The 12878-nt window shown below is 33.6% G+C and overlaps 1 long non-coding RNA gene across 3 annotated transcripts in view; it reads right to left on the bottom strand.

The window, feature by feature from the left end:
* The window catches only part of LOC144301725 (uncharacterized), a 30638-nt gene extending 18273 nt beyond the window's left edge, over positions 1 to 12365 (bottom strand). Inside the window, exon 1 of one of the 3 annotated variants that reach the window (XR_013368482.1) lies at positions 12294 to 12365. This is a non-coding gene — a long non-coding RNA (uncharacterized LOC144301725). The remainder of the gene's footprint in view (positions 1 to 12293) is intronic. The other 2 variants (XR_013368481.1, XR_013368483.1) reach the window with 2 other exon arrangements.
* Positions 12366 to 12878: the final 513 nt, after the last annotated feature.

The following is a 12878-nucleotide window of genomic DNA, read 5'->3' as shown; positions in this document are numbered from 1 at the left end:
TCCACAGAGACCTGGCAGGCCAGAAAGGGCTGGCAGGATATATTCAGGGTCCTAAATGAGAAGAACATGCAACCAAGACTACTTTATCCAGCAAGGCTCTCATTCAGAATGGAAGGAGAGATAAAGAGCTTCCAAGACAGGCAGGAACTGAAAGAATATGTGACCTCCAAACTAGCTCTGCAAGAAATTTTAAGGGGGACTCTGTAAAAGAAAGAGGAAGTCCAAGGAAAGAATCCACAAAAACAGGGACTGAATAGATACCATGATGACACTAAACTCATATCTTTCAATAAAAACTCTGAACGAGAATAGGATTAATGACCCCCATCAAAAGGAGCAGGGTTTCAGACTGGATAAAAAAAAGCAGGACCCATCTATTTGCTGTTTATAAGAGACTCATTTTAGACATAAGGACACCTACGCCTGAAAATGAAAGGTTGGAGAACCATTTGCCATTCGAATGGTCCTCAAAAGAAAGCAGGGGTAGCCATCCTTATATCAGATAAACTAAAGTTTATCCCGAAGACTGTAGTGAGAGATGAAGAAGGACACTCTATCATACTTAAAGGATCTATCCAACAAGAGGACTTAACAATCCTCAATATATATGCCCCCAATGTGGGAGCTGCCAAATATATCAATCAATTAATAACTAAAGTTAAGACATACTTAGATAATAATACACTTATACTTGGTGACTTCAATCTAGCTCTTTCTACACTCGATAGGTCTTCTAAGTGCACATTTCCAAAGAAACAAGACCTTTAAATGATACCCTGGACAAGATGGATTTCACAGATATCTACAGAACTTTACATCCAAACTCAACTGAATACACATTCTTCTCAAGTGCACATGGAATTTTCTCCAGAATAGACCACATACTGGGTCACAAATCAGGTGTGAACTGATACCAAAAGATTGGGACCGTCCACTGAATATTTTCAGACCATAATGCTTTGAAATTAGAACTAAATCACAAGAAGATTGGAAGGATTTCAAACACATGGAGGTTAAGGACCATCCTGCTAAAAGATGAAAGGATCAACCAGGAAATTAGAGAAGAATTTAAAAGATTCATGGAAACTAATGAGACTGATGATACAACAATTCAAAATCTTTGGGATACAGCAAAAGCAGTCCTGAGGGGGAAATACATCGGAATACAAGCATCCATCCAAGAACTGGAAAGAACTCAAATACAAAAGCTAACCTTGCAACTAAAGGAGCTGGAGAAAAAACAGCAAATAGATCCTTCCAGCAGAAGAAGAGAGTCAATAAAGATTCGAGCAGAACTCAATGAAATCCATTGAGAAAAACCAAGAACCATATGATCCTCTCATTAGATGCAGAGAAAGCATTTGACAAAATACAGCATCCATTCCTGATCAAAACTCTTCAGAGTGTAGGGATAGAGGGAACATTCCTCGACATCTTAAAAGCCATCTACGAAAAGCCCACAGCAAATATCATTCTCAATGGGGAAGCACTGGGAGCCTTTCCCCTAAGATCAGGAACAAGACAGGGATGTCCACTCTCTCCACTGATATTCAGCATAGTACTAGAATCCTAGACTCAGCAATCAGACAACAAAAAGAAATAAAAGGCATTCAAATTGGCAAAGAAGGAGTCAAACTCTCTCTCTTTGCTGATGACATGATACTTTACATAGAAAGCCCGAAAGCCTCCACCCCAAGATTGCTAGAACTCATACAGCAATTTGGCAGTGTGGCAGGATACAAAATCAATGCCCAGAAGTCAGTGGCATTTCTATACACAAACAATGAGGTTGAAGAAAGAGAAATTAAAGAGTCAATCCCATTTATAATTGCACCCAAAAAACATAAGATACCTGGGAATAACCTAACCAAAGAGGTATACAGGATCTATACCCTAAAAACTACAGAACACTTCTGAAAGAAATTGAGGAAGACACAAAGAGATGAAAAAATATTCCATGCTCATGAATTGGAAGAATTAATATAGTTAAAATGTCAATGTTACCCAGGGCAATTTACACGTTTAATGCAATCCCTATCAAAATACAATGGACTTTCTTCAGAGAGTTAGAACAAATTATTTTAAGATTTGTGTGGAATCAGAAATACCCCGAATAGCCAGGGGAATTTTAAAAAAGAAAACCATAGCTGGGGGCATCACAATGCCGGATTTCAGGTTGTACTACAAAGCTGTGGTCATCAAGACAGTGTGGTACTGGCACAAAAACAGACACATAGATCAGTGGAACAGAATAGAGAACCCAGAAGTGGACCCTGAACTTTATAGTCAACTAATATTCCATAAAGGAGGAAAGACTATCCATTGGAAGAAAGACAGTCTCTTCAATCAATGGTGCTGGGAAAACTGGACATCCACATGCAGAAGAATGAAACTAGACCACTTTCTTGCACCAGACACAAAGATAAACTCAAAATGGATGAAAGATCTAAATGTGAGACAAGATTCCATCAAAATCCTAGAGAAGAACACAGGCAACACCCTTTTTGAACTTGGCCACAGTAACTTCTTGCAAGATTCATCCATGAAGGCAAGAGAAACAAAAGCAAAAATGAACTATTGGGACTTCATCAAGATAAGCTTTTGCACAGCAAAGGATACAGTCAACAAAACTAAAAGACAACCTACAGAATGGGAGAAGATATTTGCAAATGACCTATGAGATAAAGGGCTGGTATCCAAGATCTATAAAGAACTTATTAAACTTAACAGCAAAGAAACAAACAATCCAATCATGAAATGGGCAAAAGACATGAAGAGAAATCTCACAGAGGAAGACATACACATGGCCAACAAGCACATGATAAAATGCTCTGCATTCAGGGAAAAATGAATCAAAACCACAATGAGATACCACCTCACACCAGTGAGAATGGGGAAAATTAACAAGACGGGAAACAACAAATGTTCAAGAGAATGTGGAGAAAGGGGAATCCCCTTGCTGTTGGTGGGAATGTGAACTGGTGCAGCCACTCTGGAAAACTGTGTGGAGGTTCCTCAAAGAGTTAAAAATAAATTTGCCCTACGACCCTGCAATTGCCCTGCTGGGGATTTACCCCAAAGATACAGATGCAATGAAATGCCAGGACATCTGGCCTTAAACCAATGTTTATAACACCAATGTCCACAATAGCCAAACTCTGGAAGGAGCCTCGGTGTCCATGGAAAGATGAGTGGATAAAGAAGATGTGGTTTATGTATACAATGGAGCATTACTCAGCCATTAGAAACGACAAATACCCACCATTTGCTTCAATGTGGATGGAACCGGAGGGTATTATGCTAAGTGAAATAAGTCAATCAGAGAAGGACAAACATCATATGGTCTCATTCATTTGGGGAATATTAAAAAATAGTGAAAGAGAACAAAGGGGAAAGGAGAAAAAATGAGTGGGAGATACCAGAAAGGGAGACAGACCATGAGAGACTCCTAACTCTAGGAAACAAACTAGGGGTGGTAGAAAGGGGGTTGGCGGGGGGTGGGGGTGACTGGGTGATGGGCACTGAGGGGCCACTTGATGGGATGAGCACTGAGTGTTATTATATATGTTGGCAAATTGAGCACCAATAAAAAATAAATTTATAAAAAAATAAAAAATAAAACCAAAGGACAGTTAAAAACAACACAGAAGCATGCAAAAATATAAATCTCTCTGATAAAGACATGAACATATACAAAATCTGTAATATTATAATGGTGGTGCTCAAATCACATTTTTAAAAGAGTTACTTATTTATTTGAGAGAGAGATAGAGAGAGAGAGACTGCACTGGGCATGAATGGGGGCAGCAGCAGAGAATTCTAAGCAGACTCCCCACTGAGCATGGAGCCTGACACAGTCCTTGATCTCAAAACCTGAGATCATGACCTGGGCCTAAATCAAGAGTTGGTCACTTATCCAACTGCCACTCAGTTTCTCCTAACAGCTCATTTTAAATTCAGTTATAGAATTTAAAAGTTCAAAGCACACAGTCAACTGTTAATTAATATAAAATATAAAAAGAGGTGATATGTGGCATCAATGAAAATGTAGGGGGAGATATAAAGGGTAGAATATTTTTTACTGTGATTGAATGCAAAAATTTACAATAATTAGTATGTTACTGAAAAAATATTTTAGTTAATCCCCATGGTAACCACAGAGAAAATATCTATTGAAGATTTACAAAAGAAAAGGAGAAAAAATAATCAAAGCATGTAAACACACAAAATGTCAGTGAAACACAAGGCATCAAGAAAGGAAAATGACTAAATCAGTAGAAGACATATAGGACATAATTAACAAAATGTCAATAGTAATTGCTTCCCTATTAGTAATTACCTTAAATATAGAAGGATTAAATCTCCCATTAAGAAGATATATATTATGAATGGATTTTAAAAAATGATATCTGGGACACCTGGGTGGATCAGCATTTGAGCATCTGCCTTCAGCTCAGGTCATAATTCTGGGGTCCTGGGATTGAGTCCCACATTAGGTTCCCTGCATGGAGCCTGTTTCTCCATCTGTCATGTGTCTCTGCGTCTCTCTCTGTCTCCCATGAGTAAATAAATAAAATAATTTTATAAATAAAATAATTTTAAAAAATGAGATCCAACTCTACAGTATCTACCAAAGACTTATTTTAAATATAAGGATATACATACACTGATAGTAAAGGGATGGAAAAATAAACTCCATGCAAGTGATGACCAAAAGAGAATAGAGGAAGGGGGAAAGAGAATAGGGGTGGCTATAGTTATATCAGACCAGATACACTTTTATACTTTATACTTTTATACTTTAAATCAAATACTGTCACAGGAGACAAGAATACTATATAATGATAAAAACATCAACTCACTAGGAAGCTATAATAATTTTATAAATACATAAATACATAAATTCATGTATATTCATATATATATATAGCAAACTTGATAGGATAGAAGGAAGAAATCATAATATAAAAGTAGTAGGAGATTTCAATGCTGCACTTTCAGTGATGGATAGTTAATCCAGACAGATGATCAAAAGAACTCAAACACTCTAGACCAATACATACATACAGATTCTACCCAGCAGCAGTAGAATGCACATTCTTCTCAGGAGTATATAGAACATTCTCCAGGATAATTATATGTTAGGCTATAAAATAAGTCTTTACAAATTTAGGAAGATTTAAATCATACCAAGCATCCTTTTTGACCACAATGAAATGGAGCTAAAAATCAATAGCAAATGGACACTGGAAAAATCACAAATATGTGGAAATTAAACAGTACATGCTTAAACAAACAGCAGATCACAGAGGAAGTCACAAGGGAAAGTAGAAAATACCTTGAGACAAATGAAAATGAAAATACAACATCAAAACTTATGTGGTACAACAAAAACAATAAGAAGAGGGAAATTCACAGTTGCAAATGCCTACATTATTAAAGACAAAAATTTCAACTCAACAGCCTTGACTTTACACCATAAGAAGCTAGACGAATAAAATAAACTCAAAGTTAACAGACAAAAGAAAATAATAAAAATTGGAGCAGAACTTGAGATACAAAAACAGAAAAACAAAAACAAAAACAAAATAATACCCGACAAAAGTGGTTTATTCTTTGAAAAATATAATAAAGATGAGAAATCCTTAACTAGACAAAGAATAAAGATAAAAGACAGGTCTCCTTGGTGACTTAGTTAAGCATCTGTCTTCAGCTCAGGTTATAATCTGGGTTCTGGGATCAAGCTTAGAATCAGTCTCTCTGCTTAGTGAGGAGGCCCTTTGCCCCTCCCCACTGCTTTTGGTCTCTCAAATAAAATCCTTAAGAAAAGAGAGAGAGAAAGGACTCAATAAAAAATAGAAATGGAAGCATAGAAGAGGAGAAATTATAATAGATATCATAGAAATTAAAAAGAATAATAGATAAATGTGAACAATTACACACCAACAAATTAGATAACATACCAAAAAACGAATAAATTTCTAGAAGCACAAAACCTACTAATACTGCATCTTGAAGAAATAAAAAATCTAAGCTGACTCACAACTATAAAGACTGAATTTGTAATCAAAAATAAAAATTCTCCCCCAAAAACCCTTGGGCCAGGCATCTTAACTGAAAGAATTCTACCAAACATTTAAAGAATTAACACCAATCTTCTTCAGATTCCTCCCCTCAAAATTTAAGAATAATGAATACTTCTAAAAACCTTTTTTATTGGGTTAGCATTACCTTGATGCCAAAACCTGACAGATGTTACAAGTAAACCAAAGACTGATATCCCTGATGAATTCTCAAACAAAATTCTCAACAAAATATAAGCAAACCAAATTTAATAACACTTAAAAGGATTATATATATATATCTTGACCTAAAGGAGTTTATTGCTTGGAATGCAAGGATATTTTAACATATGAAAACCAATCAATATAATGCACACATTAACAGAATGAAGAATAAAAAACACATGATTATCTCAATGAACAGAAATAGCATTTGAAAAAAAATCAATCTTTCATTTAAAAAACCCTCTAATAAAGAAGGAAATTCATTAAACATAATATTGATCATCTACAAAAAGCCCACAACTAACATCACGTTGAATGGTAAAAAACTGAAAACTTTCTCTGTGAGATCAAGTACAAGATAAGGATGCCCATCGCTACTTGACTTTCAGCACTTCTCGACATAGTATTGGAAGTCCTAGATGGAGCAGTTAAAGAAAAAGAAATGAAAAACATTCAAATTAATAGAGGTAATGACATTCTCTATCCATAAATGATATGATCTAGAAAACCCTAAAGGTTGCACCAACAATTATTAGAACCTCTAAGCAAATTCAGAGAAGTCGTAAGATATAAAATCACACACAAGTCAGTCGCATTTCTATATACTAACAACGAATAATTTTTAAAAAGCAATTAAAACAATCCAATTGACAATAGGATCAAAAAGAATAAAATGCATAGGAATAAACTTAACCAAGGAGGATTTCTTGGTTATGACACCAAAAGCACATTCAATAAGAGCAGACAGACAAATGAGACTGAATCAAATTTTAAAACCTCCATGCTACAAAGGAACCAATCAACAGAATGAAAAGATAACCTATGAAATGGAAAAGAAAAATATGGGATCCCTGGGTGGCGCAGCGGTTTGGCGCCTGCCTTTGGCCCAGGGCGCGATCCTGGAGACCCGGGATCGAATCCCACATCAGGCTCCCGGTGCATGGAGCCTGCTTCTCCCTCTGCCTATGTCTCTGCCTCTCTCTCTCTCTCTCTGTGACTATCATAAATAAGTAAAAATTAAAAAAAAATTTAAATAAAAAAAAAGGAAAAGAAAAATATTTGCAAACTACAAATGTAAAGGGACTTATTTCCAAAATATATAAACATCTCTCAAACTTAACAGCAAAAACAAAAACTATCCAATTAAAAATTAGCAAAACCTTGAATAGAAATTTTGCCAGAGATACACAAAGCATATGAAAACTTGCTCAACATCATTAGTCATCAGGGAAATGCAAATAAAAGCCAAAATGAGATACTATCTTATTGCTAAAATATTTTTTGTAGCTACAAAGAGCAAACCTTTGTTGTGGCTTTTTTGGTCTGTGCTTATTGGCGTATCTAGATTGCTGGCTTCTTCAGCCCCCATTCTGGGAGACACGAAGCAAAAATAAAATGTTGGAAACTCAAAAAAACAAAAAACAAAAAACAAAAACAGAAAACAGAAAACCCTACTGTTCTTTGTGTTCTGGAATAGGTGCAATTTGCAGAGTTTTTAGTTTATTTAGTGTGAGAAATAAAAAAAAAATAGTCTAAACTGGCTTCTCAGAAGTGGAAGTCCATTCTTATATCATTTTATACTACTTCCTTACACTTGCCAGAATAATCCTTCCTAGAATAATATCTCCATGACCTAGTCATCTTTCTGTCTCAGGTACCTTGTGCTTACTTTTCAGTAAGTATTCAATAAAGGGTATGTTTCTTTAATGAATTTGTAATATGAGTTTCTATCTTGGTTCTATAACTGACCAGCTGTGATTTTGCATAAATAATTTCTTATTCTCAGATTTTTATATCTGTAGACTGTCTTTCCAACTCTAGCACCTTGAAAGAGCAACTTTAAAAGTATATTAATTCTTTTTTTTATTTTATTTTTTTTTAAAAGTATATTAATTCTAAATACATCATGCTACAATAGCTAATGCCATTCCTTTAAAATTTCTTTGCTTAAAATTCTAAACATCATATAGATTTGTGTTATTACTAAATTGTATTATAAAATGCTATGCACATATCCTCTTTGATAAACATTAGTTTCTTAAACACTTTCTTTTTTTCTTCTTTAGGTTTTATTTATTTATTCATGAGAGACACAGACACAGAGAGAGGCAGACACAGGCAGAGGGAGAAGCAGGCTCCATGCAGGGAGCTGGATGCAGGATTTGATCCTGGGTCTCCAGGATCACACCCTGGGCTGAAGGTGGCGTTAAACCGCCGAGCCACTGGGGCTGCCCCTCTTAAACGCTTCTTAAACACGGAATTAATGATACCTAAGCAGGTATATTATATGATAACTATGCAAAAAGGTTTCTGCCTTGGAATTTTTTTAATGCTTCAATGTTGTATTAGTGACATTATTATTATCACATGTTCCTTCTTATTAATTTTGAGAACATCAATGTTTCTTGAGATTTTTACTATGGATTTAATGAATATATATCTCTTTAAGCTTTTTTATGGTGTCATTTTTTAACATCATTTCCAAAAGGAATAATGGATAAATATTATCCTTGGCCTCCATTTATGAATAGGAATCACATGAATTGCTTCCTAGGATATGTTTCATTATTTGCATCTACTTATTTGTATTTCACTTCATCTGCTCTATAGACATCTGAATGGCTTAATTAACCATCTTCACCCTTGACATTCGAAGAGAGCACGGCCCATTGTTCATATTATTCCTTGTTATCAAAATACCAGGGTCTTGAATGTTTAATACCAGCTGTCATGAATGCTGAATAAGTCTAACAGGTGTAACTAATTTTCTTAAGTTATGAATAATATCCTTTACTTTCTCAATCACTTCACTTTTCTAGAACATTGTCTACTGTGACCTCAAATGAGAGAAACTTAAATATGAAATTGATCACTATTTTTTAAAACACTGAGAAATATATTAAGACTTTTTAAAAAAGACATTAATTTTTATTAGAATCAGAATCAGTGATGATAAATATTATATCAAATGTTTCTAAATATTTTGTATTATCCATGTGAAAGGAACTGTAAGTTAAAGACTAATTCCATAAGTCTCCCAAATAACAGTCGTATCTTAAAATAACAAAGTCTTGCACGATTTTATAAGTGGATTGCATATAGTGAAAAAACTTTATAAAATGTAGGTTATAACCAATCAAATGTATAATATCACATATTAGTTCCTTTTTTAAGATTTTATTAATTTATTTGAGAAAGAGAACAAGAGTGAGAAGGAGAAGCAGAGGGAGAAGGAGATACAGACTCTCCGCCAAGAAAGGCTCTTGATGTAAGCCTCAATCCCAAGACCCCAAGAACATGGCCTGAGCTGAAGGCAGATGCTTAACTGACTGAGCCACCTAGGCTCTCTTATGACATATTATTTCTATAGAATGTTAATGACCCACATTTAGCTACATGCTTTTTATTTTTGCTTATAATAAGTAATATGCTATTTTGGCCATATTTCTTGATTCAAATTTATTTATTAACATGGCAGAAAAAGTCTAAGGAACAATGCATATATTTCTAATTCTGTCTCTATCATCTATATCCATATTTATATAAACCTGCAATTATAAATGATTAATAAAGAGGCATTAAATTTGTTTCCAAAAAATTGTTTTGATCAATTTGTTGTAGGTGTGGTGGTCAGATATAAATCATTTTGTTACCTTCTTGCAGCAGAGAAATTTTGTTGGAATGTAAAGGTAATAGGGTTGAGGATATAATGCAGATGTGGACTCAGTCCATTAGTATTATTTAGACTTTTTAATTCTTCTAGCAATAACCTAGCAATAACTTAGTATAGAAATAAATCTTTCACATCACATATTATGGGTGCATTTGCTATGACAATATTGTATCAGTTGTTTATTAAGAACTGTCACGTGAAACATAACATATTAGTAGAAGAGTAATTACGCATTTTGAGAGCACCTTGTCTTCCATTTTTATTGTTCCTTGTAAGACTTACTTGAAGCACTATCTTGTTACTTCTGGGAATATTTTAAGGTATAGAGAAAATGTTTATTTTTGCAGTTCATTTATGCCTACAATCATTTTAAAAAGATGTAATACCAAAATGCATCTAGACACAATTAACTATCTAAGTATTGTTTTGTAAAATCCATTATGTGAAAATAGTCTGACAGTTGTCTTCATTTATCCTCCGAAGATATCACCTATGGCAAAATCATGTTTTGAACAACAACAACAAAAATATCCTTAATTGAAATACAATTATTTTGTTCTAATTACACATCAAAGAGTATTCTAGAACAATTTATCCAAATAATATTGCTGATTTTCATTTCCACAGATTATTGATCTAAATGTGGACTATATGAATGTTTTGGGCTATTTTCAGGCCTCATAAGAAAGTTTGTTATTACACTCACCAAAGTTACAGAAATGCTTTGTAAAAGATAACTCTTTTTTCCTAAACATCAATTATTCTGATAGGATGTAATGACTAATGGAATGATCAGAAAAGCATGCATTAAAGCAACAAAAAGCCTGAAAATCCCAGTCATGAATAATCATATACAAAAGAGACTGAAAGAGAATAATTTATATACCATTTCATAAAGGGTTACATAAAATAGAAAGTCTGAAAATTTATATTTATGATATGCTTTCTTGTTAACAATGGCCCTATCCTACCATTTGCTTCTTTCTAATAATATAATCCTATTGAGCACTATTTGTCAGGATCTTCATCTTACAGACAGCTGAGATTTGGAAATGTAAGATGACCATCTTACAGGCAACTTTTGAAAAAGGGAAGTACTGTTTACCTAAATCTTCTTTGAATCTCTTCTTCCTTCAATTTTGTACCTATATTTTACTACATGAATGCATGCAATTTGAATTCAGATCTCACCATAATTCTGAATATTTTATTTAAAAGACTTCTGAATATAGGGATAAATGAAGTTGTAAATTTTTTACTTTATGAAATTTTGCTAAATAATATATTATCCAGTGTCCTGAAATATTTTTTTAAATATAAATGTTCCGTGGTTATGTTATTTTAGAAGTATTTTGGCAAACAAGGGATTTTATTACAGCAGCTGCAGATTGAAAAATATGGCTTTATTACACATAGTACATTTACATGCATATATGGTGAAAAAAATTGTTTGATTTACTTACTGAGATTTTATCTACAAATACTTCCAGACAAATGGTTTGTGTTTGGGACTTTTTTGGTTGTTGTTAAGATAAAGTGTTCAGAATTTTCCATCTTTATTTTTTTAGGATTTTTTTAAAGATTCTTTTTTCCATAGTATTTCAATTTGCCAAGGCTCCCTACTGAGAGAATAACTCCCAATTGTTCGTGATACCCTCTGTTCATAGAAACAAGCCCCTTGCTGTTCAAGTCTAATCTTTGAACAGTGGGGAAAAATAAGTTAACTGTAATTGATTTGTGGTCATCAGCTAGAGCCTTTCAACCAGAAAAATCAACTGAAATTGCTAGTAGCTTTGAAGATTGTCATATCTGTGTTCCTAGTAACCCCATTAAATCCCAAGTTTTTTGCCTATTCTTTCTCAAGTGTTCACTCTTCAAATTTGAATGGCCCAGTGTTCCTGTCTAGAATTGCATGCTGGGTAATTGGTCACCAAATTAAATAAAAGAAGAATTTCTGCCTTTTTTTTCTAAATTTATAGATGTACACTATTAGGCAGGCTTTAAGTATTCCCTCCCTGATTTTATCCCTATTGACATTTCTTAAGTAACCAGAGTAAGATTTACACTATCTTTTCCTTCTGAGAGGATGATTAATTTGAGGCATTTAAATTGCATTTCTGAACAAAATTCTAACTTACCTATAATGTGGTTAGTTCAGTATTTCACTACTTATATTTTGCATTTACTATATAAACTTTTAGGTTTTTTTTTGAAATATTTAATCTCTTTTATAGATGAAAAGCTTTAAAATTGGTGAAAAATCAAGGCTTCAGTAAGTTAAAATAGTTGCCGAAAGTTACAGTGCTAACAAGTGACAGAGATAAGATACAAACCTTATGACAGAGAATCTGCTATTCCTCTCAGTATCCCATACTGCCTTTCTGTATAAATTATGTAGACAATGGATTTTAAGCTCTGTTTAGAATACTACATGAGTCAGAATGTTCCTGAAGAGAATCTTTTTTTTTTTTTTTGACTAAAGTGAAACTCAATAATTGATTCATTACTGATAGGAAATAACTCAAATTTTGTTTTAAGGCCTAGAATGGGACAAACTTGTAAAAATGCCATACATCAAAATGTTTGAAACTCAGTACAAAACAGGAAAAATAAAGACAACTTAGAATCTTAAAATTCTAAGATTCTAGTAGATCATTGCAGAAAAATAAAAGAAATAACTTTTTGAAGTCTTGGAAACTTAAAAATCCATATGATTGTAGATTTTTTTAAATGAATACTAATTATTCAGTAAATCTCTTTAACAAGGTTAATAAATGTAATACTTCTCAGTAATATTTCTGGTTTATCTATTGTTTTTGTTATAGTTATTTCACTCACATTTAAATATGCATTTCCACTATTAATTTCCTTAAGCCCTTTCTAGAAGTAGGTGTAGTGTAAACAGATGACTGAACCTA

Source organism: Canis aureus, chromosome 30 (assembly GCF_053574225.1).
Source record: "Canis aureus isolate CA01 chromosome 30, VMU_Caureus_v.1.0, whole genome shotgun sequence".
In the NCBI taxonomy this organism is placed as follows: Eukaryota; Metazoa; Chordata; class Mammalia; order Carnivora; family Canidae; genus Canis; species Canis aureus.
Note: the sequence above shows the minus strand (reverse complement) of the source record. Positions and strands in the feature narration are given on the sequence as shown.